Below are 26,961 nucleotides of genomic sequence, written 5' to 3'. Positions count from 1 at the left end.
ATAACAGAAAAACACACCAGAAGTGCTTCTGACAAATTGAAAAACAAAGAAAAAACATTCATGATTATTTTTGTATAGCGTATCGATAGTGTATCGGCGGATCTAAAGAGTGTCGGAACTTTTCGATAGCGGGTCGGCCCGGCACGCTATTTAAATGCCTGGCTAGAACGCTGTTGGGGGAATGAACTGGCTGTCGTAGAAGGCAACGCGCTTGTAATGTGTCTTCTTCACGCAGTACCCCCTTGCGCCTGGCTAGCCTCCATGGCAGTTATTACAGCTGAGGGAGTCTAGGGGAGCGTACTGGCTGTCAAAAGAGGCATTCAGCTATAGTTCTGAGGTGTCTTCTTCGGGCAGTAGCCTTACTCCCTATTTTTGATCACTGATGCTACAAATTCTTAATTTTACTTGTGTTGCAGAAAGGCTTGCTACATGTATCTCCAGATACATCTACCCATCAACAAGTCAAGACTGGCCTATGATAGAGGAGCTGCACAATCCAGTTAGCGGCAAGTTCCCCCAATTATATTTTGAGTATTACCTCTGCATGTTTTTGCTGTTAACAGAAGTTAAAACTAGTCATTTTGTTATGAAGTGCCAAACAATGCAAAGAAATTTAGTATGTTGTATGGCAACCATGTTCCCCCAAGTCAACTATGACCCAGCCCTCTCTTCCTAGAGCCACACCTGACTGGTGCTTGGCACACAACAATAAGACCTTAACCCAGGGTTACTATAGTGATTGACAGTCTCCCCTTGCGCCCAGGCTAGCCCCTATGGCAGTCCTCGCAGCTAGGGGGCCTCTTGTACTGATGCCTTTTTATGCAACTTGGACCAAGAAGTAAGCTTTATTTAGTGAATTATTGAAACTTGAAAAAAGGGTCAAAAATTGAAAAAACGTCAAGGGGTAAGTCCAGGCATTTTGTCAAATTTTTGCCAAATTTTTAATTTTTATTTTATGCTCTAAAATGATGCAGTAGGCTCTACTGATGCCTTTGTATGCGACTTGGACCGAGATATAAGCTTTATTTAGTGAATACTTGAAACTTAAAAAACGTCAAGGGGTAAGTCCAGGCATTTTGTCAAATTTGGGCCAAATTTTGAGTTTTTATTTTATGCTCTAAAATGATGCAGTAGGCTCTACTGATGCCTTTGTATGCAACTTGGACCGAGATATAAGCTTTATTTAGTGAATACTTGAAACTTAAAAAACGTCAAGGCATTTTGTCAAATTTGGGCCAAATTTTGAGTTTTTATTTTATGCTCTAAAATGATGCAGTAGGCTCTACTGATGCCATTTTATGCAACTTGGACCTAGAAATAAGCTTTATTTAGTGAATTATTGAAACTTTAAAAAAAGGGTAAAAAATTGAAAAAACGTCAAGGGGTAAGTCCAGGCATTTTGTCAAATTTTGGCCAAATTTTGAGTTTTTATTTTATGCTCTAAAATGATGCAGTAGGCTCTACTGATGCCTTTTTATGCAACTTGGACCGAGAAAAAAGCTTTATTTAGTGAATTATTGAAACTTGAAAAAAGGATCAAAAATGTTGAGGCATTTGGGCCAACTTTTGAGTTTTTCTTTTTTTTCTTTTTTCGATTCACTCTTATCAACACAAATTCTTGTTGCTGTTGGTAGTTAGAATGTGCATGCCATGTGCATGACAGTTTAATTTTTAGTGATCATGCCAGCACCAATGCTCAAGAGATCTATTTTAGTCATTGATGGCGCTTCAAGTTCCTTGTGTTTTTTTCAACATTTTATAGAATCCTGACATGAAACTTTAGTTCCTCTGATTTTTTTGTTGTTGCATTTTTTTTTTTCTTTAAACAAACGCACAGTTTTGAAAGTGTAACCACTCTGAAACTGTTTTACTGTGGAAAATGTTTTTGATTACTGATACTGTAAGTTCTTAATATTGCTTGTGTTGCAGAAAGGTTTGCTATCTCCAAAAACAATCTACCCATCAACAAGTCACAATGGTCGACAATACAGGAGCTGCACAATCCAGTTAGCGGCAAGTTCCCCCAATTTTATTTTGAGTATTTACCTCGTTATGTTTATTTTTGCTCTTAAAGACACTGTTCACTATTGGTAATTGTCAAAGACCAGTCTGCTCACTTAGTGTATCTCAACATATGCATAAAATGACAAACCTGTGAAAAGTTGAGCTCAATTGGTCGTTGAAGTTGCGAGTAATAATGAAAGACGAAAACACCCTTGTCACACACAGTTGTGTGCTTTCAGATCGTTGATTTTGAGACCTCAAATTCTAAATCTGAGGTATCGAAATCAAATTCGTGGAAAATTACTGCTTTCTCAGAAACTATGTCGCTTCAGAGGGAGCCGTTTCTCACAATATGTTATATTATCAACCTCTCCCCATTACTCGTCACCAAGTAAGGTTTTATGATAATAATTATTTTGAGTAATTACCAATAGTGTCCACTGCCTTTAACAAAAGTTAATATTAGTAATTTTGTTATGGAGTGCCGAACCATGCAAAGACACTTTCCGCCAAGTCAACTAAAACCCGGCCCTCTCTTCCTAGAGCCACACCTGCCTGGTGCTTGACACACGACAACAAAACCTTAACCCAGTGTTACTATAGTGATTGACAGTCTCCCCTTGCTCCCAGGCTAGCCACTATGGCAGTCCTTACAGATGGGGGGGGGGACTCTTTGGGGGAATGTACTGGCTGTCGTGAGAGGCAATGCGGTTCTAATGTGTCTTCTTCGTGCAGTACCCCCTTGTGCTTGTCTAGCCTCCATGGCAGTCATTACAGCTGAGGGAGTCTAGGGAGCGTACTGGCTGTCAAAAGAGGCATTCAGCTATAGTTCTAATGTTTCTTCTTCGGGCAGTACCCCCCTTGCTCCTGGCTAGCCTTCATGGCATTTTTTACAGCCTGGCGGACTCTGGGGGGAATATACTGACTGTCGTAAGATGCAACACTGCTATATTTCTATTGTTTCTTCTTCGGGCAGTACCCCCCTTGCTCCTGGCTAGCCTTCATGGCATTTTTTACAGCCTGGCGGACTCTGGGGGGAATATACTGACTGTCGTAAGATGCAACACTGCTATATTTCTATTGTTTCTTCTTCGGGCAGTACCCCCCTTGCTCCTGGCTAGCCTTCATGGCATTCTTTACAGCTGGAAGGACTCTGGGGGAATATACTGACTGTTGTAAGATGCAACACTGCTATATTTCTATTGTATCTTCTTCGGGCCGTACCCCCTTGCTTCTGGCTAGCCTCCATGGCATTGCTTACAGCTGGGAGGACTCTGGGGGAATATACTGACTGTTGTAAGATGCACAGTGCTATATTTCTATTGTTTCTTCTTCAGGCAGTACCCCCCTTTGCTCCTGGCTAGCCTCCATGACATTCTTTACAGCCTGGTCGACGTTGGGGGGAATATACTGACTGTTGTAAGATGCAACACTGCTATATTTCTATTGTTTCTTCTTCTGGCAGTACCCCCCTTTGCTCCTGGCTAGCCTCCATGACATTCTTTACAGCCTGGTCGACGTTGGGGGGAATATACTGACTGTTGTAAGATGCAACGCTGCTATATTTCTATTGTTTCTTTTTCAGGCAGTACCCCCCTTTGCTCCTGGCTAGCCTTCATGGCATTCTTTACAGCCTGGTCGACGTTGGGGGGAATATACTGACTGTTGTAAGATGCAACACTGCTATATTTCTATTGTTTCTTCTTCTGGCAGTACCCCCCTTTGCTCCTGGCTAGCCTCCATGACATTCTTTACAGCCTGGTCGACGTTGGGGGGAATATACTGACTGTTGTAAGATGCAACGCTGCTATATTTCTATTGTTTCTTTTTCAGGCAGTACCCCCCTTTGCTCCTTGCTAGCCTTCATGGCATTCTTTACGACTGGGAGGACTCTGGGGGAATATACTGACTGTTGTAAGATGCAACGCTGCTATATTTCTATTGTTTCTTCTTCAGGCAGTACCCCCCTTTGCTCCTGGCTAGCCTTCATGGCATTCTTTACAGCCTGGCGGACTCTGGGGGGAATATACTGACTGTTGTAAGATGCAACACTGCTATATTTCTATTGTTTCTTCTTCAGGCAGTACCCCCCTTTGCTCCTGGCTAGCCTTCATGGCATTCTTTACAGCCTGGCGGACTCTGGGGGGAATATACTGACTGTTGTAAGATGCAACACTGCTATATTTCTAATGTTTCTTCTTCAGGCAGTACCCCCCTTGCTCTTGGCTAGCCTTCATGGCATTCTTTACAGCTGGGAGGACTCTGGGGGGATTATACTGACTGTTGTAAGATGCAACACTGCTATATTTCTAATGTTTCTTCTTCAGGCAGTACCCCCCTTTGCTCCTGGCTAGCCTTCATGGCATTCTTTACAGCCTGGCGGACTCTTGGGGGAATATACTGACTGTCGTAAGATGCAACACTGCTATATTTCTATTGTTTCTTCTTCAGGCAGTACCCCCCTTTGCTCCTGGCTAGCCTTCATGGCATTCTTTACAGCCTGGCGGACTCTTGGGGGAATATACTGACTGTCGTAAGATGCAACACTGCTATATTTCTATTGTTTCTTCTTCAGGCAGTACCCCCCTTTGCTCCTGGCTAGCCTTCATGGCATTCTTTACAGCCTGGCGGACTCTGGGGGGAATATACTGACTGTTGTAAGATGCAACACTGCTATATTTCTATTGTTTCTTCTTCAGGCAGTACCCCCCTTTGCTCCTGGCTAGCCTTCATGGCATTCTTTACAGCCTGGCGGACTCTGGGGGGAATATACTGACTGTTGTAAGATGCAACACTGCTATATTTCTAATGTTTCTTCTTCAGGCAGTACCCCCCTTTGCTCCTGGCTAGCCTTCATGGCATTCTTTACAGCCTGGCGGACTCTGGGGGGAATATACTGACTGTCGTAAGATGCAACACTGCTATATTTCTATTGTTTCTTCTTCAGGCAGTACCCCCCTTTGCTCCTGGCTAGCCTTCATGGCATTCTTTACAGCCTGGCGGACTCTTGGGGGAATATACTGACTGTCGTAAGATGCAACACTGCTATATTTCTATTGTTTCTTCTTCAGGCAGTACCCCCCTTTGCTCCTGGCTAGCCTTCATGGCATTCTTTACAGCCTGGCGGACTCTGGGGGGAATATACTGACTGTTGTAAGATGCAACACTGCTATATTTCTAATGTTTCTTCTTCAGGCAGTACCCCCCTTTGCTCCTGGCTAGCCTTCATGGCATTCTTTACAGCCTGGTCGACGTTGGGGAAATATACTGACTGTTGTAAGATGCAACACTGCTATATTTCTATTGTTTCTTTTTCAGGCAGTACCCCCCTTTGCTCCTGGCTAGCCTTCATGGCATTCTTTACAGCCTGGTCGACGTTTGGGGGAATATACTGACTGTTGTAAGATGCAACACTGCTATATTTCTAATGTGTCGTCTTCGGGCAGTACCCCCCTTGCTCCTGGCTAGCCTTTGATGGCATTCTTTACAGCTGGGAGGAATCTGGGGGAATATACTGACTGTTGTAAGATGCAACACTACTATATTTATAATGTTTCTTCTTCGGGCAGTACCCCCCTTGCTCCTGGCTAGCCTTCATGGCATTCTTAACAGCTGGAGGACTCTGGGGGGAATATACTGACTGTCGTAAGATGCAACGCTGCTATATTTCTATTGTTTCTTCTTCAGGCAGTACCCCCTTGCTCCTGGCTAGCCTTCATGGCATTCTTTACAGCTGGGAGGACTCTGGGGGACTCTGGGGGGAATATACTGACTGTTGTAAGATGCAACACTGCTATATTTATAATGTTTCTTCTTCAGGCAGTACCCCCCTTGCTTCTGGCTAGCCTTCATGGCATTCTTTACAGCTAGGAGGACTCTGGGGGAATATACTGACTGTTGTAAGATGCAAAACTGCTATATTTCTATTGTTTCTTCTTCGGGCAGTAACCTCCTTGCTCCTGGCTAGCCTTCATGGCATTCTTTACAGCTGGGAGGACTCTGGGGGGAATATACTGACTGTTGTAAGAGGCAACATTGCTATATTTCTATTGTTTCTTCTTCAGGCAGTACCCCCCTTTGCTCCTGGCTAGCCTTCATGGCGTTCTTTACAGCTGGGAGGACTCTGGGGGGAATATACTGACTGTTGTAAGATGCAACACTGCTATATTTCTATTGTTTCTTCTTCGGGCAGTACCCCCGTTGCTCCTGGCTAGCCTTCATTGCATTCTTTACAGCTGGACGGACTCTGGGGGGAACATACTGACTGTTGTAAGATGCAGCACTGCTATATTTATAATGTTTCTTCTTCAGGCAGTACCCCCTTGCTCCTGGCTAGCCTCCATGGCATTCTTTACAGCTGAGAGGACTCTGGGGGAATATACTGACTGTTGTAAGATGCAACACTGCTATATTTCTATTGTTTCTTCTTCAGGCAGTACCCCCTTGCTCCTGGCTAGCCTTCATGGCATTCTTTACAGCTGGGAGGACTCTGGGGGACTCTGGGGGGAATATACTGACTGTTGTAAGATGCAACACTGCTATATTTCTAATGTGTCGTCTTCGGGCAGTACCCCCCTTGCTCCTGGCTAGCCTTCATGGCATTCTTTACAGCTGGGAGGACACTGGGGGGAATATACTGACTGTTGTAAGATGCAACGCTGCTATATTTCTATTGTTTCTTCTTCAGGCAGTACCCCCCTTTGCTCCTGGCTAGCCTCCATGGCATTCTTTACAGCCTGGCGGACTCTGGGGGAATATACTGACTGTTGTAAGATGCAACACTGCTATATTTCTATTCTATCTTCTTCAGGCAGTACCCCCCTTTGCTCCTGGCTAGCCTTCATGGCATTCTTTACAGCCTGGACAACTCTGGGGGGAATATACTGACTGTTGTAAGATGCAACACTGCTATATTTCTATTGTTTCTTCTTCAGGCAGTACCCCCCTTTGCTCCTGGCTAGCCTCCATGACATTCTTTACAGCCTGGTCGACTCTGGGGGAATATACTGACTGTTGTAAGATGCAATGCTGCTATATTTCTAATGTTTCTTCTTCAGGCAGTACCCCCCTTTGCTCCTGGCTAGCCTTCATGGCATTCTTTACAGCCTGGCCGACTCTGGGGGGAATATACTGACTGTTATAAGATGCAACACTGCTATATTTATAATGTTTCTTCTTCAGGCAGTACCCCCCTTTGCTCCTGGCTAGCCTTCATGGCATTCTTTACAGCTAGGAGGACTCTGGGGGGAATATACTGACTGTCGTAAGATGCAACTCTGCTATATTTCTATTGTTTCTTCTTCAGGCAGTACCCCCTTTGCTCCTGGCTAGCCTCCATGGCATTTTTTACAGCCTGATCGACTCTGGGGGAATATACTGACTGTTGTAAGATGTAATGCTGCTATATTTCTAATGTTTCTTCTTCAGGCAGTACCCCCCTTTGCTCCTGGCTAGCCTTCATGGCATTCTTTACAGCCTGGCCGACTCTGGGGGAATATACTGACTGTTGTAAGATGCAACACTGCTATATTTCTATTGTTTCTTCTTCAGGCAGTACCCCCCTTTGCTCCTGGCTAGCCTTCATGGCATTCTTTACAGCCTGGCCGACTCTGGGGGAATATACTGACTGTTGTAAGATGCAACACTGCTATATTTCTATTGTTTCTTCTTCGGGCAGTACCCCTGTTGCTCCTGGCTAGCCTTCATGGCATTCTTTACAGCTGGGAGGACCCGGCGGGGAATATACTGACTGTTGTAAGATGCAACGCTGCTATATTTCTATTATTTCTTCTTCAGGCAGTACCCCCTTTGCTCCTGGCTAGCCTCCATGACATTCTTTACAGCCTGGTCGACTCTGGGGGGAATATACTGACTGTTGTAAGATGCAATGCTGCTATATTTCTATTGTTTCTTCTACAGGCAGTACCACCCTTTGCTCCTGGCTAGCCTTCATGGCATTCTTTACAGCCTGGTCAACTCTGGGGGGAATATACTGACTGTTGTAAGATGCAACACTGCTATATTTCTATTGTTTCTTCTTTGGGCAGTACCCCCTTGCTCCTGGCTAGCCTGCATGGCATTTTTTACAGCTGGGAGGACTCTGGGGGAATACACTGACTGATGTAAGATGCAACGCTGCTATATTTCTATTGTTTCTTCTTCAGGCAGTACCCCCCTTTGCTCCTGGCTAGCCTTCGATGGCATTCTTTACAGCTGGGAGGACTCTGGGGGGAATATACTGACTGTTGTAAGATGCAACGCTGCTATATTTCTAATGTATCTTCTCCAGGCAGTACCACCCCCCCCTTGCTCCTGGTTAGCCTCCATGGCATTCTTTACAGCTGGGAGCACTCTGGGGGAAGATACTGACTGTTGTAAGATGCAACGCTGCTATATTTCTAATGTTTCTTCTTCAGGCAGTACCACCCTTTGCTCCTGGCTAGCCTTCATGGCATTCTTTACAGCCTGGCTGACTCTGGGGGGAATATACTGACTGTTGTAAGATGCAACGCTGCTATATTTCTAATGTATCTTCTCCAGGCAGTACCACCCCCCCCCCTTGCTCCTGGCTAGCCTCCATGACATTCTTTACAGCTGGGAGCACTCTGGGGAAGATACCGACTGTTGTAAGATGCAACGCTGCTATATTTTTAAAGTGTCTTCTTCAGGCAGTATCCCACTTGCTCCTGGCTAGCCTTCATTACAGCTAGGGGGATTCTGTGGGAATGTACTGGCAAATGTAAGAGCAAACACAGCTTTAGTTTGTCTTTGGGCAGTTTTCCCTTGCTCGTTGCAGTCATAACAGCTGGGTGAATTTTACTGGCTATTGTAAGAGGCAACACTTCTTATAGTTATAGTTATTGTGTGTGTCATTCAGGCAGTACCCTCCTTTCTCCTGGCTGGCTACGGGGGATTTGCCTGGCTGTTGTAACAGGCAAATCGGCTACAGTTCTTGGTATATCAACACCATATCTTGGTAGTATCAAACAAACCTCGGCTGATTCCATTACTTTACAATTAATCATTGGCAGTCTTCTAAAACTGTTTCCAATTGTGCATTTATTTATTTTTTCAAGTCGGACGAAGCTTTTCCAAAGACATCTACCTGGTGAGAAGTAGATGACCAACCCAAGATGTAGGAGCTGCACTCTCCAGTGAAAGGTAGATCACTAACAATTTTTAATTTATTTATTTACCCTTGTTGCCAACTGTTTAATATTTGAATGTCTACTGTTGGTCCGATTTCAACAGACGTGTTCGCCCTTTTTCAGCTTTCAAAAGGTGTAACACTTAATGAAATACTCTCCGGAGTGAATAGTGATTTGGGGACACAACCGTGTTTTATTTCCTATGGTTTAACCTAGCCATGATTATTGCAGTTCAGGGAACAAAATGTCCTTCAAGCTTAAAAGAAATCACATCAATATGCCTTCTTTAAAATGGGCACATTAAGTCAACAACAAATTACTTATTAAACAAATTACTTATTAAACATTTTGACATGGTCTAATGATTTTTCTTTGAACATATATAAAGGTTTTGAAAAGTAAAAATCCAATAGTGACTTATCAAACCGAAAAACTTATACCAATCATCACTGGGTCCATCAATAAATTGTCATCATCCTTGGGATTTTGAATATTGTCATTGTTGAATCGGTGCATTTTCTCAAAACTTGACTTTTCAGAGCCAGTGATGTATCTGATAGTTCTCTAAAATCAAGTGCAGAGAGATTCAACCCCACTCTGTGTGAAATCATCAGTATCAAGACATTTGAGATGTTCATCAAGCAATCATGAATGCACAACCAAGCAGTTTGTTATCAACTTTAAGAGAGAGTCACCGCTGCAGTGTACACAGAGGAGCAATGGATAATCATCAGTATCAAGACATTTGAGATGTTCATCAAGCAATCATGAATGCACAACCAAGCAGTTTGTTTTCAACTTTAAGAGAGATTCACCGCTGCAGTGTACACAGAAGAGCAATGGAGAATCATCAGTATCAAGACATCTGAGATGTTCATCAAGCAATTATGAATGCACAACCAAGCAGTTTGTCTTCAACTTAAGGTATTGTGGGTTTGTTTTAATAGTTTGATTTCTCTTTTTGTTGTAAACGGTTGTTATCTTGTAAATGAGTACACCATTGCAAGCAAGCAAGCACATACGCGTTTTTATGCTATGCAATGAGCGATCTTAGGGACTTGGTGGTGCGGCGGTCCGATTGAAATTTGACGGAGGGGTGCGACGGTCGAAAGGAATTGACGGAGGAGTGCGGCGGTCGAAAGGAACTGACGGAGGAGTGCGGCGGTCGAAAGGAATTGACGGAGGAGTGCGGCGGTCGAAAGGAATTGACGGAGGAGTGCGGCGGTCGAAAGGAATTGACGGAGGAGTGCGGCGGTCGAAAGGAATTGACGGAGGAGTGCGGCGGTCGAAAAGGGACCTGGACACGTGCACGTGGCATGTGGGGTCCTACTTCCGGCTCGGGCCACTGGGTGGTTGATCTTAAAGGTGCATTTGGGCTCCTCATCTGCTAGGATGGTGCCGGTGTTATCATAAGTATGGTTGACCAACGGAAGTAGTCCCTAGTCCTTTCAACTAGGGACCGCGTTACTAAGAGTAGGGAGGCTGTCCTGGCGCCGAAGTTGGGACAGTGGACCGGACCCGTCCCCTTAAGGGGCGGTGCAATTGGCTCTTACGATCTCAGAAAGCGCGTGGGGCCGGTATCCTGGAACCTGCACGATGGTAGCCCTGCTAATTGAACTAAGCTAACCAGGATGACAATCAGCAAAATCTGATGACAAAAAGCTGCTTGCGATGGTGTACTTATGTATAATGGTTTACTTAAACACATAAATATTTTAGTTTTTAATTATAAGCTTATAAGTCCATAATCTGCATAGCTATTGCATTAGTGTGTTGAAGGTATGTCACCCCAGTATGATGTCTTGCAATGTATCCCATTATAGTCTGTCTCCTATCATGGGAGTGTCAGCTCCTATAATGGTGACATTGTGAGATTGCACTTATCATGCGAAGGTGCATGCCACTTCTGCATTAATGCGGAGGTGTGTGCCGCTTCTGCCTTGTGCGGAGGTAGTGCTGCTTCTTCACGATCAAACTCCCTTGGACTCAGGAAAAGACGGCCCATTAATTAACTATGTTAAAGAAATGATAAATATAGAATAGACTGGAATAACTCTTGATCTAATCTTATTGACAAAAATACATCAATGTGGGAGGCGACAGCGTGTTGAAGATATGTCACCCCAGTATGATGTCTTGCAGTGTATCCCATTATAGTCTGTCTCTTATCATGGGAGTATCAGCTCCTATAATGGTGACATTGTGAGATTGCACTTATCATGCAAAGGTGCATGCCGCTTCTGCATTAATGCGGAGGTGTGTGCCGCTTCTGCCTTGTGCGGAGGTGTGTGCTGCTTCTTCACGGTCAAACTCCTTGGACTCAGGAAAAGATAGCCGATCAATTAACTATGTTAAAGAAATCCCCCCATGAAAGAAAACAATTTATAATGCAATTAACCCCTCTTAATAGATGACAGAGTGTTGAAGGCATGTCACCCCAGTATGATTTCTTGCAGTGTATCCCATTATAGTCTGTCTCTTATCATGGGAGTATCAGCTCCTATAATGGTGACATTGTGAGATTGCACTTATCATGTGAAGGTGCATGCCGCTTCTGCATTTATGCGGAGGTGTGTGCCGCTTCTGCCTTGTGCGGAAGTAGTGCTGCTTCTTCACAGTCAAACTCCTTTGGGCTCAGGCAAAGACAGCCCATTAATTAACTATGTTGAAGAAATCCCCCAAAAAGAAATGATAAATATAGAATAGAGTGGAATAACTCTTGATCTAATTTATTAACAAAAATACATCAATGAAGGAGGCGACAGCGTGCTGAAGGTATGTCACCCCAGTATGATGTCTTGCAGTGTATCCCATTATAGTCTGTCTCTTATCATGGGAGTATCAGCTCCTATAATGGTGACATTGTGAGATTGCACTTATCATGCAAAGGTGCATGCCGCTTCTGCAGTGATGCAGAGGTGTGTGCCGCTTCTGCCTTGTGCGGAGGTGTGTGCTGCTTCTTCACGGTCAAACTCCCTTGGTTTAGGCAAAGATAGCCAATCAATTAATTTTGTTGAAGAAATCCCCCCAATTAGATAGTACAAATTTGAACTGAAATAAATAGCTTTCAATGGTTTACTTTTTTATAACTATATGCATTACTATTGTGAATTTTGATGTTAAACTTTATCAATGTTGTTTACAGTACCTTTGGTTGGTTGTTTTAAGACCCCAAATAAGTATTCACTGGTTTAATTTGTTGTTATAGAAACGAGGTTGCTGCGGATAGGTTTGAGCTTGCGCCGTGCGGACGTAAATTTTTCGTGTGTTGAAAATGTTACAGAAATATCACATTCGTTTCATCACATAGGTCTTGTTTGTCTAAAAGACTTAAATGCATGGGAGCAGTTATTGTATTTTCTTCATTATTCATAGACATATGTTAATAATACAAAATTTAACATACACCAAGAGTAATACAAAAATTAATCCCCCAAATTATATGTTTCTAAAATATTTATATATAACACAAAATATAAGTTTTAAACAAAAATACTGTCAAACACAAACAAAAATTACGATTAATAAATTAATGAACTTAATCAATGTTATTAAATGTATTTAGCCTTTAACACATCTTAAAATGATTTTGTTATGAATATGTTATTTTTGAAATTCAAACATGCTCAATCTAAATACAAGTTCTATATTATTTATTGTTAATTTTTTGCCTGTAACAAATCTTATAATTGTGTTAATGTGTGTTGCACAAGATGACATTATTAAAAATTGATGAATATTTATATGACAAAATTCCAATATATGAACAAATGTTACAACTAACAACAATCTAACTCTAGCAATTTTATGTTTTAAAATACTAACTACAATGAATTAAACATAGGAACGTTAAAATGATCAGAGTTTCCCATTTAAAATCTTGAATCTCTAGGTAGGGATTACATTATATTTTTGTGCAACACTAACTGTTAAAAAAGTTGTGTCAGAGTGTAAGTCGTCTGGACATAAAGTCATCGCGCGTTAAAGATATTGCGACCAATATCACAGCTTTCATACGGTATCAAAGAACCCTATAAATGCACTGTAGTATGTTATTATTTTATTTCACCTTAATTTATAGACAAATGGACATACAACAAGGGTGAAACATTAACAAGTTACAGAGTTGGGCAAATTCAAGGAATAAATAAAAAAAAATAGAATCATTTACTAAAAAAATTCATAAATGATTCGTAGTTTGGGCTTTGTTGACAACGAAGTCTGTCTATTATGATTGAGTTTTTTTTACTTTAAAATAAATCTCACCACTAACATATGAAAATAAATGAAATAACTATAGTTTGATTACAATTTATAAAACAAAGTAACAAATTTATATTTTAATCAGTAGAAAAAATTACAATTTATAATTTAAAGTTCTTTATAAGAATGCTTTTAATCCAGTAGTTCATGAATTTGAGAATATTTTTAGATGAATGTTCTACTAACATGCCATAAATTAAATGAAGTTCTGAATTAACAAATGTATGAACGTTATTTGAATAAAAAGACACTTTAACATATCCTTTGCACTTTTAAATACCTCATACATGTAATTGGTAGAAAAAAATTACAATTTATAATTTGTAGTTCTTTAAAAGAATGCTTTTAATCCAGTGACTAATAAATTTGAGAAGATTTAATGAATGTTCTGTAGTGTCTTCTACTAACATGCCATAAATTAAATGAGGTTCTGAATTAACAAATGTGTGAATGTTATTTGAATAAAAAACACTTTAACATATTATTTGAACTTTTAAATACCTCATACATGTAATTGGTAGAAAAAAAATTACAATTTGTAATTTATAGTTCTTTATAAGCATGCTTTTAATACAGTAACTAATAAATTTAATGAATTTCTGTAGTGTATTCTACTAACATGCCATAAATTAAATTAGGTTTTGAACTAACAAATGTATGAATGTAATTTGAATAAAAAACACTTAACATCCTTTGCACTTTTAAATACCTCATACATGTAATAGGCCTGGGTTACTACTAATAACTTCTTTTTAAACTAATTTAAAAATAATAATGTTAAGAAATATCAATGATAAATTATAGGCTGTAAAAAAGCATTTTATTTTACATTAACATGCTATTTATCCGTTAATGTGTGTACATGTGTTACGAATTGATGCGCGTTTATACGGAATGATGCGCCGATCGATTAAGCCGTGCGAAAAAGCAGCCTCGTTTCTGTCAGGTATTGTGTAATTTAAAAACTGTGTTAAGGACATAAACACAAGGTTATCTAATTAAATTCCATGAACATTTTATAAGTGTGTTCTAAGGACAAAATGATCCTATGTTTGACCTTTGGATTAAAGAAGTATTTTAAGTATTCTTTGATATTATAAAACCACCTTTTGTATGATTATAAAAAGTTAATAGTAATTTTAAAAGGCGTTCTTTTAATGAGACATGTGTAGGAGGGTGTCGTTATCAAGAACGAATAAATAGCAGTGAGATAGTAGAGCACCCTCTATGCAGTAACCAAAGTAAATTTTAAACTACTTTAAGACGAGTCACGATCGATCACTTAAGCCGTGCGAAAACGCAGCCTCGTCGTCTGTATCGTTTATTATATGTTGTAGGAAATTTTACTTTAAAATATGTTATATTAATGAGGCATGTGTAGTTGGGTTTAATTTTAAAAGGCGTTCTTTTAATGAGACATGTGTAGGAGGGTGCTGTTATCAAGAACGAATAAATTGCAGTGAGATAGTAGAGCACCCTCTATGCAGTAACCAAAGTAAACTTTAAACTACTTTAAGACGAGTCACGATCGGTCGCTTAAGCCGTGCGAAAATTATCGTTTATTATATGTTGTAGGAAATTTTTCTTTAAAATATGTTATAACAATGAGGCATGTGTAGTTGGGTGCTGTTATCAAGGATGAATAAAATAGCAGTGAGATTAAAGAGCACCCTCTATGCAGTAACCAAATTAGCTTTTAAAATTATGCGCTATGTTACGTATATTGAAGAATGTATAAAACTGCTTGCATTGCAAGCTCTCTGTAGTCTTTACTGGTCGCCATTTTGTAGATTTAAATAAATATGGTGTATGACTATAAGAAATAGTAATTTTAAAAGGTGTTCTTTTAATGAGACATGTGTAGGAGGGTGCTGTTACCAAGAATGAATAAAATAACAGTGAGATAGTAGAGCACCTTCTATGCAGTAACCAAATTAGCTTTTAAAATTATGCGTTATGTTACGTATATTGAAGAATGTATAAAACTGCTTGCATTGCAAGCTCCCTGTAGTCTTTACTGGTGGCCATTTTGTAAATTTTAAAAAATATGGTGTATGACTATAAGAAATAGTAATTTTAAAAGGTGTTCTTTTAATGAGACATGTGTAGGAGGGTGCTGTTACCAAGAATGAATAAAATAACAGTGAGATAGTAGAGCACCCTCTATGCAGTAACCAAATTAGCTTTTAAAATTATGCGTTATGTTACGTATATTGAAGAATGTATAAAACTGCTTGCATTGCAAGCTCCCTGTAGTCTTTACTGGTGGCCATTTTGTAAATTTTAAAAAATATGGTGTATGACTATAAGAAATAGTTATTTTAAAAGGTGTTCTTATAATGAGACATGTATAGGAGGGTGCTGTGATCAAGAATGAATAAAATAGCTGTGAGATAGTAGAGCACCCTCTATGCAGTAACCAAATTAGCTTTTAAAATTATGCGCTATGTTACGTATATTTAAGTATGTATAAAACTGCTTGCAATGCAAGCTCTCTGTAGTCTTACTGGGTTCTCTATTTGTGAATAAGTGTATTTTTAATTCTAACTGAGTTTGTAGGGGGGGCAACTTAATTAATTAACTTAACTTTGCTTTAAAAGTATTAATAAGGGAGACAATTAACTTATGTAAATTTAGTGCGTACTTAACATAGCGCACCAATACACTTTAGAGGTAGAGGTAAAATGATGACGTAAATAACCGCATGGTATAAGATCTATTATTTACTATGTTAATTTTATGTACTAATTAGTTTGTAAATGGTAAAATACTTGTTAAGGTAGTTCGGTGCTCTGTAGTCTGTAAATTAACTTGCGAAACAAATGTGTTGTAATTATGTGTAATTTTATGCTCTTTTTAAATGGTGTAATAAACTATTTTATATAATGGTCACCGACACAGTTGTTTATTTTTATTTTTGTAACTCATGCAAAGGTCAAAGGTCATAGGGTATATTATATTTTATTTTTAATTTGACCTTTTCATTCTAAGGTTTAAATATTAGTTCCGAGCGATTTTTTTCAAGAGCCGTGGTAGCGCAGTGGGCTAGCTCACAGCTCCAGGAATCCTGGAGCTGTGAGCAGGGTGGGTTCAAATCCCCTGGGGACCCTTTTTTAACCATTAAATAAGAACAAAAATATTTTTTAATAAAAATGGGTAGGGCTTGAACCGGGGACCTTTAGCTCTGTAAGCCCACTCTCTCACTGCTGTGCTACCGAGCTGTTATAAAAATCTAACGGTTTTTGGAGTGATGAAGTTAAAAATGGCTGACTTAGAAAATTTTCCAAAATATTTTCTCCCTGGCTAGACCCTTGGATTTCTAGCTGATCTGAGGGCTGAGCAAGGGCTGACCAAGGGCCTTGGAGCTTGGCTTGGGGAGTAAAATTTCTAAGTGCTGAGGAGCCAAGGAGGTTGCTGGATAGTCGGTCGGCTTCTGGGCTGGGATGATGGGCCGGGAGGTTGCTGGATAGTAAGTCGGCCACTGGGTTGGGCTTGGTGGGATGAGGGCTTGGGATGATGGTAGGAGTGATCGGGTTAGGTTGGACTTGTGATGAGAGCGTGGAGTGATGGGCTGGGCTGGTTGGGATGAGGACTTAGGGTGATGGTTTGAGTGATGGACTGGGCTGGTTGGGATGAGGACTAAGGGTGATGGTTTAAGTGATGGGTTGGGCTGGTTGGGATGAGGGCTTAGGGTGATGGTTTGAGTGATGGGCTGGGCTGGTTGGGATGAGGACTTAGGGTGATGGTTTGGGTGATGGGTTGGGCTGGTTGGGATGAGGACTTGGGGTGATGGTTTGGGTGATGGACTTGGCTGATTGGGATGAGGGCTTAGGGTGATGGTTTAAGTGATGGGCTGGGCTGATTGGGATGAGGACTTGGGGTGATGGTTTGGGTGATGGGCTGGGCTGGTTGGGATGAGGACTTAGGGTGATGGTTTGAGTGATGGGTTGGGCTGGTTGGGATGAGGACTTAGGGTGATGGGCTGGGCTGGTTGGGATGAGGACTAAGGGTGATGGTTTAAGTGATGGGTTGGGCTGGTTGGGATGAGGGCTTAGGGTGATGGTTTGAGTGATGGGCTGGGCTGGTTGGGATGAGGACTTGGGGTGATGGTTTGGGTGATGGGTTGGGCTGGTTGGGATGAGGACTTGGGGTGATGGTTTGGGTGATGGACTTGGCTGATTGGGATGAGGGCTTAGGGTGATGGTTTAAGTGATGGGCTGGGCTGATTGGGATGAGGACTTGGGGTGATGGTTTGGGTGATGGGCTGGGCTGGTTGGGATGAGGACTTAGGGTGATGGTTTGAGTGATGGGTTGGGCTGGTTGGGATGAGGACTTGGGGTGATGGTTTGGGTGATGGGCTGGAAATGTTGGGATGAGGACTTGGGTGATAGGCTTGGATAGTTTGGATGAGGGCTCGGAGGTTGTGGGTAGGACTTGTGATGAGGGCTTGGAGTGATGGTTTGTATTGACTAGGATGAGGGCTTAGGGTGATGGGCTGGAAGAGTTGGGATGAGGACTTTGGTGATGGGCTGGGCTATTTGAGATGTGGGCTTGGGGGATGGTTTGGGATGAGGGCTTGGGGCGATGGGATGGACTCGTTGAGATGGGGGCTTAGGGGGATGGTTTGGGATGAGGGCTTTGGGCGATGGGATGGACTCGTTGAGATGGGGGCTTTGGAAGATGGTTTGGGATGAGGGCTTGGGGCGATGTGATGGACTTGTTGAGATGGGAGCTTAGGGGGTGGTTTGGGATGAGGGCTTGGGGCGATGGGATGGACTCGTTGAGATGGGGGGAATTTAAAGTGACAGTAACATTAATTTTAAAGGTGTTTTTTTTATATTAAGGTATTAAAGGTATTTTAATGGTGGTAATTTTGAATGAAAGATGAGTTTAAAGGGGTGGGACTTTTTTTTATTATATTGAAATGGTTTATTTTCCGGTATGATTTAAAGGTAGGGTCTTTTTGGGTGGCTTAAAGGTGCGACAAAGGTTTAGTAGGCATTTCTTTCAAATTGAGTTTAAAGGGGTGGATTGTTTTTTTAAATACTGAAATGGTTTATTTAAAGGTATGATTTAAAGGTAGGGTCTTTTTGGGTTGCCTAAAGGTGCGACAAAGGTTTAGTAATAATTTCTTGTAAATTGAGTTTAAAGGGGTGGAACTTGTTTTTAATATTAAAACCTTTTTTGCTGCTGCCGTTTTTGTTGGATTACATCACTGATTGGGACCAGTCTAGGATCAAATAACTCTAACAATTGTAACAGTAATACATTACTTGTACAATATGCACCTAAAATAATGGAAGGAGAGAGATTTCTTGCTACATTCATAGAATCATTTTATTTGACAACTCCAAATCATAAGATACAATCAATTTATTTATTCACTTAAAACTACTTTCACTGTAACTTTGAATCTTTTGAGAGTGATAATTGTTACACTACTTTGCTCAGTTACAGTGTTTATATTAGAATTGTTTCAATTGTCTTAGTTATCCAAAATTTACACCACTAATTGTGGAAACTTCATCTTTAGTTTGCGCACTAATTAGTTTTAACCCAAAATCTTCAGTAATGTTTTGAGGCACATATATTTTGTGCATTTTACGCTTCTTTCTGGTTGGATGAAACTTTAAATTGGTCAGTCCTTAATTTTAAAGAATATTAATTTTAAAGAATGCAACATTTAATAAAGACATCATCGGGAAATAAACTATTGCTTCTTTGAAAAGGAAAATCACCCAACTCAACTTCCAAACTGTTTTTATGTCAAGTTATTATAACAAAGATGTCTGTTTTTTCAAACATTCTGTGTGCATTCATTGATCAGATTTTAAAACGCAGTACTTGTTACCAATGGAAATTACTTTAAAGACACTACACTGGACACTATTGGTAATTGTTAAAGACCAGTCTTCTCACTTAGTGAATCTCAAAATTTCAGCTTAATTGATCGTTGAAGTTGTGAGATAATAATGAAAGAATAAACACCCTTGTCACACGAAGTTGTGTGCTTTCAGACGCTTGATTTTGAGACCTCAAAATCTAATTCTGGGGTCTCAAAATTAAATTTGTGGAAAATTACTTCTTTCTCAAAAACTATGTTACTTCAGAGGGAGCCGCTCCCTATTACTTGTAACCAAGTAAGGTTTTGTGCTAATAATTATTTTTTAGTAATTACCAATAGTGTCTACTACCTTTAAATGTGTGACGACCATGAAACTGTATATAATTGAGCTTAGGGACTATTATTTGACTTATTTTGTAAGATTTGGATGAAAAAACGAACTATTGTCAATACCAAAAAATACATCTGTTTCCCCAAAAATTGGATCAAAGTAAAGGGTTTCACTTGAGTAACTCACAAACAAGATTGGATTCAGAAATAACATTCCCTTTCTTTCATGAATTTGTCCATTATAGCTCCTGAACTCAATGTCATTAAATACAAATATGAGTACCTATATAACAGGCTATGATATGAGTCATGATATTTGGCCCTTAAGAATGAAGAAGTACATTTGTGTATGTTTTGGGCTTGTATGAATACCTTTGTTTAGAGCAAAGGAGATCCCAAAACAGATTAAAGATGGAAATAATTACATGTCTGTTTTACTTTACAATTGTTTACAAGGCCCTGAACACGTTTGGTAATTGTCAAAGACCAGTCTTCTAATTTTGTGTATCCCATCATAAGCATAAAATAACAAGCCTGTGAAAATTTGGGCTCAATTGGTTATCGAAGTTGCGAGAAAATGATGAAAGAAAACTCACCCTTGTTGGACGAATTTGTGTGCTTTCAGATGGGAACAAAATACTTCTAGCTAGAAGTCTTTTAATATTTTAGTGAGAAATTACCTCTTTCTCAAAATCTACGCTACTTCAGAGGGAGCTGTTTCTCACAATGTTTTATACTATCAACAGCTCTCCAATGCTCGTTACCAAGTCAGTTTTTAAGTTAATACTTGTTTTGAGTAATTACCAAAAGTGTAACTTCCCTTTAAGATTTAATTTTTGAATAAAATAAGTGTACCCTGCAAGCAGTTCAATCTGGATATAAATTATATCCTGGGAAAATTAGTCTTAAGCAGGGACGTTGCACCAACATTTTATCAAACCCTCGCAACACTATTCATTGAACCAGCACAACGCCACTAATCGTACCATTGCACCATCAGTGCTTTTGTTTGCTTGCTTGCAAATGGTGCACTTACTTTTAACAATAACATTCATGTAAAAGTAAAATTGCATCAGGGTTATACTTGACATCATTAGAGAGGTTTCGCAAGCATGCGGATACAGATACGGATATGTATTCGTTCACGACAGCCGCGTGTTGGATTTTGTTTCGCAAATTATAGGTATGTTTCACTTGAGTGTGCTCGCATTCATCATTAGTGTTTTTCTGACGAACATGACCGATAGAGACCCCCCGTGTTTTATACACTACATTTTCTAATCGCTTTGCTTGCAAATGACAAAAAAAACTCTATCTATGTCAAGCACGATACCAGTGAAAGCAATTCCATGGGAAATGTTTTTGATCTGGGACAAAAAGAGAACTAAAAGTCTGCAAAACAGTATCTGTTTTTCTACGACGTGTACGAGCTCCCTTATCCATTGCTAACGTTTGTGCAAAATACGATAGTTGCGTATACGCGTCATGTGAACACACAAAGTGTTGACGTATCATTGTATCTGTATCCGTACACTTGCGAAACCTCTCTATTATTTAACATTTCTACAATTCTACAAATGAATTCATCAAGTTGGTTGGTTGTTCATCCATGACTACTTGTGTAGAATGCCTTAAAGAGAGTTGCTCACCTCGAATTCTGAAGCCTTCATGATTGGAGGGAAAGTTATTTGCTACACACTTGGTTGTAGCAAGTCAGCTTTCTCATGCTGTAAAAGGTTAAGAAAACAATTTTGTATAAAGCTATACCCATTTTGGTGTATGACAAATGGAACGTTCAAATGAACTACCGTACCACCCTCCCCTCCATTGACTCTGTCAATAAAATCTCAGTTCAATTGTGGCCGAGAACATCTACTTTATGAATGGCTTGAATGGTTGTCTCAAAGCTCAAATTGACAGTGAGTGTATTTTATCAAGACAGACGTGAAATTCAGCCAACTCCTTGGCAGTAGTGTGGGGTTAACTTGAAACCCCCCCCCCCCCACTGAGATTAAAAATGCACATTTGATCGTTAATGCATTACTGCTCTTTCACTTTTAATTTTATTCCCAGGTTCATGAAAACAACACTGGAGGAGAAACTTAAAGGAGAAACTTATTCATATTCAGTGTGAATGATATAAAGATGTGTTTTTTTCAAAAAATATAAAAGGTTTTGTTAATTTTAAACATGTATTCATTTTTTTAATGTGTAAACTGTAATCAATCTGTAGGGAGGGCCATTCATCTTGGTTAGGCGTGGTGCCAGCATGGTTTCCCAAGAATGTTGTGGCATGTGGCGTAGGGGTGAAGTCTGTTCTGTGCTGCTAAAACAGCCCACTTTGTTGTTAGTATAACACAACCCTCGGGAATATCACATACCTTGGTTTTTAGCTTTGCACATCTATGTTGTTGGTGTGTAGACATTGGGCTGGTGGCAGTCACTTTCAAGTCTCAGCAGGTAGAAACTATCTGCAGATTGCATGCCATAAAATACAAACAAATAAAGTATGAGTTAGATAAAGTGAAGCATCTATATTGAGATAGGCTGTAGTTTTTATGCGACTTTTAAAATGGTCATTTTAGCTTCTCAAGTTCAAAGGAAATATTGCAAGGTAATTTAAGTAGAACCATGAGATGTAAACAGTTGAAAACAACCTAGTTCCTTCCGTAGAGCTATCTGTATAAACTAACTATCCTTCAACAAAATGGATTGTTCTATTGATGATTTTTCAAACTGTATGTGAAACGTTTTCCTAAAACAAAATTGAAATTGTTTTAAGCAGATCAAAAAGCTGACTAAATAAACAACTAATTCAAATGCATAAAACTTTTCAAAATAAGTTTATCTAATAGAAAAGGCATCAACCTCATGGGACATGTTTGGTTTAAGGTGAGGTTACAGATTGCTGCGGCCAGAGATGAAGTTGGTAACCGCTGTCAACTCGTGTAACATGGTATAGTTGTTCAACCTACATCTGGTGCTTACCTTTTGCTGGAGAAGACATCGTTGTACCTTGACACTGGGCAGGTTGCATTTACCTTTGAAGAGGAGGACTGCGTCTGACAATGGCATGTCTGTTCCTAGCCTAAAAGACAAGACATTTAAATTGGTTGAAACTAATATTGCCATACACACTTACTCGGTAATAAGATAGTTGATAGTGAAACATTTTTTTGATTTTATGCTCCAGTTTTGATTTTAAGCTCTAAAATGATGCAGTAGGCTCTACTGATGCCTTTTTATGCAACTTGGACCGAGATATAAGTTTTATTTAGTGAATTAATGCAACTTTAAAAAAGGGTCAAAAATTGAAAAAACATCAAGGGGTAAGTCCAGGCATTTTGTCAAATTTGGGCCGAATTTTGAGTTTTGGTTTTATGCTCTAAAATGATGCAGTAGGCTCCACTGATGCCTTTTTTATGCATTTTGGACCGAGATATAAGCTTTATTAAGTGAATTATTGCAACTTGAAAAAAGGGTCAAAAATTGAAAAAACATCAAGGGGTAAGTCCAGGCAGTTTGTCAAATTTGGGCCAAATTTTGAGTTTTGATTTTATGCTCTAAAATGATGCAGTAGGCTGTACTGATGCCTTTTTTATGCATTTTGGACCGAGATATAAGCTTTATTTAGTGAATTATTACAACTTGAAAAAAGGGTCAAAAATTGAAAAAACATCAAGGGGTAAGTCCAGGCATTTTGTCAAATTTGGGCAAAATTTTGAGTTTTGATTTTATGCTCTCAAATGATGCAGTAGGCTCTACTGATGCCTTTTTATGCAACTTGGACCGAGATATAAGCTTTATTTAGTGAATTAATGCACCTTGAAAAAAGGGTAAAAAATTGAAAAAACATCAAGGGGTAAGTCCAGGCATTTTGTCAAATTTGGGCAAAATTTTGAGTTTTGATTTTATGCTCTCAAATGATGCAGTAGGCTCTACTGATGCCTTTTTATGCAACTTGGACCGAGATATAAGCTTTATTTAGTGAATTAATGCAACTTGAAAAAGGGTCAAAATTGAAAAAAAATCAAATGGGAAGGCCAAGCATTTTGTCAAATTTGGGCCAAATTAAGAGTTTTGGTTTTATGCTCTCAAATGATGCAGTAGGCTCTACTGATGCCTTTTTTATGCATTTTGGACCGAGATATAAGCTTTATTTAGTGAATTATTGCAACTTGAAAAAAGGGTCAAAAATTGAAAAAACGTCAAGGGGTAAGTCCAGGCATTTTGTCAAATTTGGGCAAAATTTTGAGTTTTGATTTTATGCTCTAAAATGATGCAGTAGGCTGTACTGATGCCTTTGGGAATATCACATACCTGTTTTTTAGCTTCACACATCTACGCTGGTGATGTTTAGACATTGGGCTGATGGTAGGCACTTTCAAGTCTCAGCCGGTAGACACTATCTGCAGACTGCATGCCATTAAATACAAACAAATCAAGTATAAGGTAAATAAATGAAACATCTATATTTAGGTAGGTTGTAGTTTTAATGCGACCTTTAAAACGGTAATTTTAGCTTCTCAATTATTGAAAGGAACTATTGCAAGGTAATTTAAGTAGAACCATGAGATGTAAACAGTTGAAAACAACATAGTTCCTTCTGTAGAGCTATCTGTATAAACTAACTATCCTTTAACAAAATGGATTGTACTTTTGATGATTTTTGAAAACAGTTTGTGAAAAAAAAGACATTGAAATTGTTTTTAGCGAATCAAAAAGCTGACTAAACCTACAAGGGGTTGTGGCACAAACTTACAAAAGATTTTGTGATATTTAAAAAAAATAAACACCTAATTTAAATGCATAAATAAGATTATCTAAAAGAAAAGACATCGACCTCATGGGGCATGTTTGGTTAAAGGTGAGGTTACAGAATGCTGCGGCCAGAGATGAAGTTGGGAGCCGCTGTCAACTCGCTAAAGATGGTATAGTTGTTTAACCCACATCTTGCGCTTACCTTTTGCTGGTGAATACATCGTTGTACCTTGACACTGGGCAGGTTGCATTTACCTTTGAAGAGGTGGACTGCGTCTAACAATGGCATGTCTGTTTCTAGCCTAAAAGACAAGACATTTAGTTTAAAAACATATTGCCATAAACACTTACTCGGTAATAAGATAGTTGATAGTGAAAAAAAATTTTTTTTAATATCTAAATCTTCGAAACATTTCCACATGAATCATTTCTCTGCTTGTGGGGGTTGGTGTCTGTTTGGGAATGTTATGGCCAACGATGAAGTTGGTACTCTACTGTCACCTCGCTTAACATGGTATTCAATGTTCTAAATAACTTGAGGAACATTTGGGGTAAACAGTTGTTAAACCCACAGGTTGAAACTGGTGCTTACCTTTTACTGAGGAAGACATCATTGTACTTTGACACTGGGCAGGATGCTATTACTTTGGGGAGGTAGACTTCATCTGACAATGGCATGTCTGTATCTAGCATAAATGAAAACAAAATAATACAAACAACATTTTATGAAAGGAGTGTGGTGTAAGTTAATAAATTTCTTTTTCGACTTAAAAAACCCTTAAAAAAACAAACCTTAACAAAAAAGATAAGGGCAATTTTGGAGGATGGCAAATTTTCTATACCACACGGAAAAAAATGCTGGTCGGACAAAGCTTACTGGCACACTGTGCGCAGCTGCAGTAAGAATTTATTGAATTTATCAAAACAATGTTAGTTTGCAGAGTAGATTTTCTTAACCCAAACAATTCTCAATGAGAGTTCAAAGAACACTTGACATTCATTGTTCATGGAGCCTTAATTAGTTTTGGCAAGATCCGATTAAAAAAAAGAGAAAAAAAAGAATTGTATCCTCTCTTAACATAGTCAAAAATGAAGGGCAAAAAAGTCTTAAGGAGGATTTTTTACATGCACCTAAGGACTGGGTAGGAGGGAGGTTCCTGGATTCAGAAGCGGAGACCAAAAGCAAAAATAGCGGAACGAATATCGTTCATCATGTTCATGATCATGAGTGGATCTAAAGGTGTTCAGACAACTCGTCCGTTGGACAACTCGACCGTTCGGACTACTCAACGGTTGAGACAGCGCGCCCGTTCGGACAACTCGACAGATGTTTTTTTTAAACTGTTCAGACAACTCGACCCAGGACCAAGACAAGTCGACGGATAGGGTTTATCATGAATAGCTATTGAACCCACTCAAAGATATAGGCGGTGTGCTCCAGTCGTGCATGACAACATACACCGCAAAGCAAACTGCCCCATCTGCCTACCCACAACACATTGCGGTTCTGAATCGCGATAAACCTTGGCCATGATGGATGGCAGTGACGGTGGCCTTAGGCTTAGGTTAGCACGGGGCGCGTACAGGGCCAGGAAGGGGGGGGGGGTAGGGTAGGGTTAGGATTAGGGTAAGATCAGGGTTAGGGTTGGGGTCTGGTTAGGGTTAGGATTTACACTTAGTCAATGCGTGTAAATATGTCAGTAATGGAGGTCGACTTGTCTAATTGGCCATCCGTCGAGTTGTCTCAATGTCGAGTTGTCTGAAACGTTGAGTTGTCCAAGCCATCGAGTTGTCCGACGGACGAGTTGTCTGACTCTGACTTTTGTAATTACTAAAATTGTTTAACTTGTAGACAAAGACAATAAATAACGAATTTGAAATTTTACAAGTGGGATGGGAGGAAAACTTATCACCCCCCCCCCCTTTATAACCAACAGTCAGGTAGGAAATTTAAACCACAATCCACATATGCATGCAAGGCAAGGCTCCGGTCCGTGCTCGAACCGGGTTCATGCGACTGCGAGGTGAATGAAAGGGATGGATGGACAGAAACCGCGCGCTTTCCTCGCTCATCGAGCCGGCTGAATAACATGACGACAAATAACCCCCGGAGGGATTCATTGGCAACAACAGTGGAGTCTGAAAAACTTTCAACATAATCTTAATTATCTTGATCAAATAAGCAACTCACCATCACACTTTTCTCATGGTAGTAATGTCTTGGAACTCGGTAAAAACTGTGTTTGTCGAGAAGGCGAATGTGGACGCCATCCATTTGGCTTTAAAAATGGCGGTCTGCCGGTGACGTCTTACATACGTCATCGGCGGCTAGATTTCCGCACGTGATCAAACCCTGCAAGTCTCGCGCGTAGCGAAACGAGAAATCACGTCAAACGAAAACATTTTAGGCTTTTCGAAATAAAATAAAAATCATTAGTTTTGTAACATTTCTCACAACATATGCTCATAAACTACATTAATACAAACAAAAAATTTGGAAAAAATTATTGCCAATGATAAGGTTGGGTGCATAACGGTACCGAAAGTTCGAAACGCGCGAGACTTGCACAGTCAACACACTTTTGGCAACAGAGTCAAGTCGCACGTGGA

At 39.9% G+C, this 26,961-nt stretch overlaps 1 long non-coding RNA gene across 2 annotated transcripts; it reads right to left on the bottom strand.

Annotated features, from left to right (window-relative positions):
* Positions 1–20,921: 20,921 nt before the first annotated feature.
* LOC117294804 lies at positions 20,922–26,637 on the bottom strand. 2 transcript variants are annotated; one of them, XR_004519577.1, is made up of 7 exons: positions 26,543–26,637; positions 24,944–25,037; positions 24,554–24,653; positions 23,911–23,999; positions 22,579–22,678; positions 21,972–22,061; positions 20,922–21,317 (listed from the first exon to the last, which is right to left on the bottom strand). It is a non-coding gene; the product is annotated as an uncharacterized LOC117294804 (long non-coding RNA). The 2 variants fall into 2 exon arrangements; XR_004519578.1 differs by having other exon boundaries at positions 24,944–25,031.
* Positions 26,638–26,961: the final 324 nt, after the last annotated feature.

This window comes from Asterias rubens, chromosome 9, assembly GCF_902459465.1.
Source record: "Asterias rubens chromosome 9, eAstRub1.3, whole genome shotgun sequence".
In the NCBI taxonomy this organism is placed as follows: Eukaryota; Metazoa; Echinodermata; class Asteroidea; order Forcipulatida; family Asteriidae; genus Asterias; species Asterias rubens.
This window is presented reverse-complemented; position numbering and strand designations above follow the sequence as displayed.